The sequence below is a fragment of the Neophocaena asiaeorientalis genome, unplaced genomic scaffold, assembly GCF_003031525.2.
Source record: "Neophocaena asiaeorientalis asiaeorientalis breed wild unplaced genomic scaffold, Neophocaena_asiaeorientalis_V1.1 scaffold5, whole genome shotgun sequence".
NCBI lineage: Eukaryota > Metazoa > Chordata > Mammalia > Artiodactyla > Phocoenidae > Neophocaena > Neophocaena asiaeorientalis.
Window position 1 is genome coordinate 2,260,960 of NW_020174698.1, and position 6,000 is coordinate 2,266,959.

The following is a 6,000-nucleotide window of genomic DNA, read 5'->3' on the forward strand; positions in this document are numbered from 1 at the left end:
TTTCAAGTACTCCGTATAATTCAGCATTTCCTATTGTGAGAAAGATTTAGTAATACCTTTTTTAAGAAAATAAAAAAGTATTAAACTATATTTGAATTTTATTGATAATTAATATTTTCCTCATGGACAAATTGACTCCATTTTTTCTATTTGTTATAAATCTGTATAATTGATTCAGCATGTTTGGTAACTTAATACGTGGGGCTTCAGAAACGACTGGTGTTTGAGGAATTAATCATTAGCATAATCATAAAAAGGTATATGGATATAGTGTGTGTGTTCCAGTTATCCTTTAGTAAGTATGCTAAAAGAATAGCCGTAACATTATGTAAATTTTATTCATTAATATTAAAAATGGAAAGCTAGCAATTATGGAAAATTAATTATTTTAAGGTATTTGAATAATCTACTCATTTGACTATTTTATATACTTTTGAAATTTATTTTATTCCTGTAGGCTTTCCTGCAGCACCTTGTTTGCATTCTGGGTGTTTTGTACACTTTGGAGCTCAGAAAAGTGTAACCTGCCAGGTTTTTTTGTTTCACCCTGTAGGCTGATGGCAGATTCCCATGTGAATTAAATCATAAAATAATAGAACCAAATATTCATGAAATCATGAGAAATAATGGCATGAACAAACTTTACAGTAGTGCCCTGATCTCGAAATTGCTCCTGTGAATTAGGAACAAAATCTAATGCATAATAGTTTAGGTATTGTTGGTTTTTGGTTATGTTCTCCCAGTTGGATTATTAAATGGTGGCTCCTAATATATTAATAACACTTCTACTCTGTATAGTTGATAAGTTTTAAAATACTTGGTTTATACAGACGCTCCCGTAACACTCATTAGATCCCCAGGTTTGACTTGAGCCAGTCTTCCTTTCTGATGTCTTTTTCTGAGCTCTTCTCCTTCTGTCTCTTTACTACAGCTTAAGCATATTCAACAACCTTTCTCCTCTCCCCTATAGGTCCCCAACTTGCTGACAGTTAACCTTGGCCCTTTCTCCATAATCTCTAAATAGAATCACAAGTCTGTTCATTACCCAATCTCTGCTGGGCCCCAGGACAGATAAAGTCTGATTTTCACAGAAATATAATTTTACCTATTTTTCATCCTTTGTGTCAGTGTGCCCTTATTTTCCCTAAAGGGTTTAAGAGAAGAAAATATTTAGAGATAAAAGAAATAGGAAAAAGTCTGTCTAAAAGTTTTACAGAGTGGGATATTTGTGAGTTCAAACTTTGTACTATACTGGCTAAAAAGGAGAGAGACTCTTTGGGCCTGAGAAAAAAAGTAGAAGGGGAGTGGGCCAGGATTTCAGAATGGCTGAGGCTCTGAATGACTCTTGTCCTCATACCTAGCCACCAGTTTCCAGCCTGCCTCTCTACAATTCCTTTGGCTCTAAGTCCTACCATGAATGGCTGGGGTCTAGGAGGGTGCTAGATGCTACTTACGACTAATTCAGCAGCGGAGGGAAGCAAGACTTTCTTAGGCCTCTGTGATAGGGAAAGATGTGTTTCTTGACGTTTCAGGTTGGAATGAACTTTTCTGTAAATATATGGTTACGATAGTTTGATCTTATAGCGTTACAGTGGGATGCAGTAGTGTTCTTTAAGTGAATATAGGTTAGCCTGAGAACAAAACCCCTTTTGTCCCTTGGTTCTGTGTTCTTTCTCACTCTCTTTTTAATTTACTTGTTTCCCTTTTTTTTTCATTTATTACATGAATTTTAATTTTTTGTTTGGAATTTTTTTTCTTTTTGACATAAATAATACCATATCTGTGTTTGAGGTTCCTTCAATAGAAAGCAAAACAGAATATCCCCACATGGCATGACCCCCTCCACCAAAAAGAATCAAACCTTCCTGCTTAACTGGCTATAATCACTACTTACTTTTCTTTGCATTCAGAGCTCTGAATTTTGTTCATATCTAAGAGTATATTTTCAAGTTATTTTTTCAAGAAATATAAATTGAGAATTATATTACCTGAATCTGCATATTTTAAAATATCTCTCATTTGTCTTTGCATAAGACAGCTTGCCAGGGCTTTTAATTATTTGAATATAACCTTTTCCCTTCAAAACGTTGTGGAAATTGATCATCATTTTGCCTTCTGTCATTGAGTATTTCAGGAGAGACATTCAAATCAGTCTGATAGTTATTCCTTTGTATAGGTAGCGTGTTTTGCCTGTTCATGTATTACAGATTTTCTTTTATTTTCTTTATACATAATGTCTTAGCTCAGATTTGATGCATAAATGTGTGGCTTTCTTTTCACTGATTTTTGGACTTCACTCAGACGTGTTACTATTATAGGAAAAACAAATAAGACATCATACAATCATAATATTAGATTACATGAAGATAATTAGATCATGCCACTTTAAGAGCTGGTTGCTGCACCTGCTTATAGCCTCCAGCAAGTTAAGGATAATATCAGACTCAGATTAATCAGAGGTCATTGTCTGAACCCTGAAAGGCAGGTGTAAAAGTAAGTTAATAGTTAAATCAGCATAGGCTTGAGTCCCATAGTTACTTTAAATGGAGGACTTATTTGCAAATCAAAGAGAAATAGCAGCTAGCATAAGGAAGTCTTCCACCCACATGTCTGGTCTTTTCTTACTTTAGGTTATTACACGAAGGACTTAGTTAAAACATACCTGCCTTTTAGTGTACAGTCATATGCACAGCAGTTCCCATAGCTTTTCCTACTTTCTGGTGGAATTAAAACATGGTAAGCCATGTTGAACATACAAAGTATTTTTAGTGATTTGAGGAGAACTGTTTTTGAATTTCTTCCAGTGAAAACTGGTACGATAAAATTCAAATAACATCAACATGGCCTATTGTAGTCAATCATTTTTGTAAAACTTCTGCATTCCAAACCTGTAACCCTAACTTATACTATTTCTTTCTTCTTATTTTATTCAGTGATCCTACAACCCCCACTAATGAGAACGAATTTTCTTTTAACAAAGGGATTTTTTGTCAGTTTATAAAATTACAGCTTATGTTTTCGTAGAGGTCTACACATCTACCACAGCAGGTTGAAACAAACTCCTGCCTGTCTCATCAGAATTATACCAGTTATGGAACACTTTTGCCATCTCTTAAAGTGTTGCATGAATTATTAAGAATTAAAATACCCTAGCTTGATTGGAAATTTAAATGTTGGTTCATTATTCTTCATTGTTATAAGACCAGTTTAACAAGCTGTTCATTCATTCTGCGGTTACACTCCTTCTAGGTTTTCTAAGGGCTTGATTGATAAATTTTTGTCACATGATTTTTCGTCAATGGTAAACTTTACTGTGTTTTAGAGTATTTTATTATTATGAAAATATATCTGAGATGTTTGTGGTATTGCTTGCCCTTAACAGTAAACTTATTCATAAATATACATACAAATTAAACTTTATTCTGAGCCTCTTTTGGATTATATGATTATGGATTATATGATATTCATTCTACAGCATTTTGAGTTGTTTATGTTGTTAGATTATTATCATTGTTTAGCCCACTCTAGGTTCACAAGATTGCTACATATTGCATTATTGCACATTAGTTTAATAAATGTATACATATGTTTACATAAAATATGTCTTTCACATTTTAACATACTGTTGGGGACAGCCACTCTAGAATTTTCCGGGAATTCATAGTATGTAAACTAGGGTGAATGTGCCCATATAAAACTCATAAAATAGAACCTATGGCCAATCTCTTCCTGAAGGCAATTGTAGGGTGGAGAGGGAACTGATAAACTATAAGCTTTTATAACTTGTCATAAAAGAATCTGTTTTTACTTATCAATAAAGTAGCAATTCAGAGCAATTCTATGGAAATTCAAATGTAAATGCAATAAATTCATTCTTTTTTAAGACCACTTGTGAGTTATCCATAATATATTTTTCTTAAGTATTTGCACATTAATTTTTCTCCAGATATTGTAAATTATGAAGCTTATGTTGATTTTTCCCATTAGCATACTCTGCTGACATTTGTTTTTCTCAGACTTTTTTCCACCAGTTCTCTTCTGACTTTGCTAAATTTCTCTACCTGAGAAAGTTTTAAAATTCTGAAAGTGTCATATTACTGGAGGACTAGAACATAAGAGTGGCATAATAGGAATTTATTTTCTAAATTATCAGCAAACATTAGGTGCACGGTGCCCATAGGACAGTACAGTATCAAGTGCTGGGTAGGTGTGGGAGTGGTATGGGGGAAAGCAGAAATACAAAAAAGTATAAAACATGCTTTGTGTCTTTGAGCAGCTCTTGGTCTAATTAGAAAAGTGAACTGTAAATAGTTATATCTCAATACATCAAATGGATAAAAGTTCAGAGCGATATAGTACAGATGTCATGTCAACCAGGCAGCTTGTACTCAAGTATAGGAATATGGGATGGGCCTTGAGTGCTTTAGGAATTCCCAGAGCTGTAGTGATTTGGGAAGTCTGTTTAGAGTAGGAAGGTGCTAAACTGGATCATAAAGGACAGATGGGATTTTAAAAGGAATAGGATGTTCTAGACCAGAGTAACAGTGTGACAGAAGATCACAGAAGGAAAGTACACAGAGTTTATAGATGGAGACAGTTTGCCTGAAGCAGAGCATTTCAGAACATGAGATAGATTAAGAAAAGGTAATTTGGGCATGATTTATAAAGATCATTGTATGTTAGGTAAAAAATTAAGACTTTATCAATATAAGCAACAGTAAGGCATTTGAGCATGAGAATAAGATGATCAAGGGGTAATGTTTTTAAAAAATTAAAATAAAAGCAGCTCATGAAATTGCAGGTAGGTGGAGATTAGAAGAAAGTAAATGATCTGTGACGCTACTATTAATCCACATTCAAGGTGCTAAGGGTCTGGATAAGGAAGGGGCAATGGAAATGGAAATAGAGGTGTGCTTATGAGAAAGATTTGGAAATTGGAACTGATGATAGAAATTCAAAAGAAAAAGAGGTAAATGATGGCTGGAGACATAGGTTACTGAGAGAATGATGACTCTTTTAACAGATTTTTTAAAAAATAGGGATGAAGGATGATTTTTAGAGAATAATAGATTCAATTTTAGGCATGTTAAATTTCAGGTAGCCAGAAGTCATGAACAAGTAGAAATGTTCAGTAGAGAACTGAGAATATAGGCTTGAACCTCAGAAAAGAGGATGAGTTTGAAGATCTAAATTTGTTGTGTTTGATAGAGCCACACTGAACAGCTCTGGGGTCCTGAAGGGAGATCCAGTGGTCAGAAGCCTCAGACCTCGGTTGTGGGAAGTCCTGTGTATCATTATAAGTGGAAAGCAAGCAGACTCTTCACAACAGGTGTCCAAAGGCCCCGTCCAGGAAAGGGGCAGATATCCAGTCTTTAGAAAAAGCTCAGTCAGGAACCAGTCTCCTCTGACTCACCTCCCAAATTCATTCTCCACAGAGTTATTTATCCAAGGCATAAATGTGATCATATGTTAAAGATCTTGTGGTGCACCCCATCTCCTACCAGTTGAAAGCTAAGCTATTTAGCATGTGGTCGGAAGCCTTCTGCTACCTTTGTAGACTTACTTCCAACTTTTCCCCAATACTCAATGCTGGCCACTCTGAGCTACTTGTAGTTCCCTAAACATGTGTAGTCTCTAGCATTGAGGAGTAATTTTAGAAGAGGGCTTAAGAGCACTGAGTCCAGACCAGATGTCCTGGCTTCAAGTCCTGCTTTGGCCACTTTTACTCCATACGACTTCAGGAAGGGTTCTTTACCTCTTTGTCTGCAAGTGGGAGTGATACCTACCTCAAGGATTGTTGTGAGGGATAAATGAGTTGAGACACATTCCACTCAATATTTTTCTGTATACCAGATATTGAATATTATTTCACCACAAGAGATGGCCAGATAATATGGACAAGAACATATCCCAAGCCTGAGGTCAAGAATCAAAGGGAGGGGCTTCCCTGGTGGCGCAGAGGTTGAGAGTCCGCCTGCCGATGCAGGGGACACGGGTTCG

The 6,000-nt window shown here is 35.6% G+C and overlaps 1 protein-coding gene across 3 annotated transcripts in view; it reads left to right on the plus strand.

Annotated features, from left to right (window-relative positions):
* The window catches only part of AHI1 (Abelson helper integration site 1), a 204,351-nt gene that overhangs the window by 121,634 nt on the left and 76,717 nt on the right, over positions 1 to 6,000 (plus strand). The window lies entirely within an intron of this gene.